Source organism: Peromyscus maniculatus, chromosome 10 (assembly GCF_049852395.1).
Source record: "Peromyscus maniculatus bairdii isolate BWxNUB_F1_BW_parent chromosome 10, HU_Pman_BW_mat_3.1, whole genome shotgun sequence".
Taxonomy (NCBI): Eukaryota; Metazoa; Chordata; class Mammalia; order Rodentia; family Cricetidae; genus Peromyscus; species Peromyscus maniculatus.
Genome location: NC_134861.1, coordinates 18,908,652 through 18,909,677, shown reverse-complemented (window position 1 = coordinate 18,909,677; position 1,026 = coordinate 18,908,652).

Below are 1,026 nucleotides of genomic sequence, written 5' to 3'. Positions count from 1 at the left end.
ATATAACATTTATGATGCTTTAAAATTCGGTCCAAGCGGTGATTTATTTAGGAAAATGACCTCCATTTTTTTTAGTACATATTGATTAGTTATCTCTAGTTTCCAATGCTGATTCGTGAGCATTTTAATGCAAATTTTCTCATTTGTTTTTGTGGCTATACAATGAAAGCAAATAACACTTAACTTTCATTTCCTAGGATTGCATTTAATGATGCCCGAGGGGGAAACATTGCTCTGAGTTTATTTTTTCAAAGTGTATGTTTTTCATGGAACTTTCAGGGGTTCATACAATTATGTTAAGAACCATACAAAGCCAGGGTTGAATACTGGAAGACACAGTTTGGTGCTCACTACGCTGGGGACACTGAATCTCTGATGTGTGACTTAATTTCCTCAGGTGAGGAGGAAAAGGAAAGAGATAAAGGCATAATTTCCATCTTTTACGTTTTCTAATCAGAAAGGTTTGAAATTATAGAATGTTGTATTCTTATCAATCCCCAAGAAGAAAAGCCTATAATCCATCCTTGTGGATCCCAATGTGTTTCAAAGAATTAAGAGAAGGTTTCTGAAACAACCTCAGAGTCCACACTTTTCAAAATAATACTGGGAAGCTAATTGTCTTTTTTTTTTTTTTTTTTTTTTTTCATTTCTCATGGGTGTACTATGAGGTCTCCCAAAGGTTGTATGATGTGCAATATAATAGCTCTAGAGACTGGACAGGAAGCTGACAAGAGGGCTCCGGTTTCTGTTAAGAAACATTAAAGAGATTTCCTGTAACGATGCTATCCTTCTTATTAATGGCATTGGAAAAAAAATGTAGATTCTAAAAAGATTTTTTTTAGAACCATAAAGGGCTTACAGTTGATGTTTTAAATGAATCAATGTATAGTGAAAATGTCATTAATTCTAATTTTTAACATTACTCCTTGAGGTCCCAGTGATTTTTAGATATATAAAGAGTCCTTAGGGTAAGAGGTTTGATGAATCTGAGAGGTTACACTTTGTATTAACCAGATGAGGTGTTTG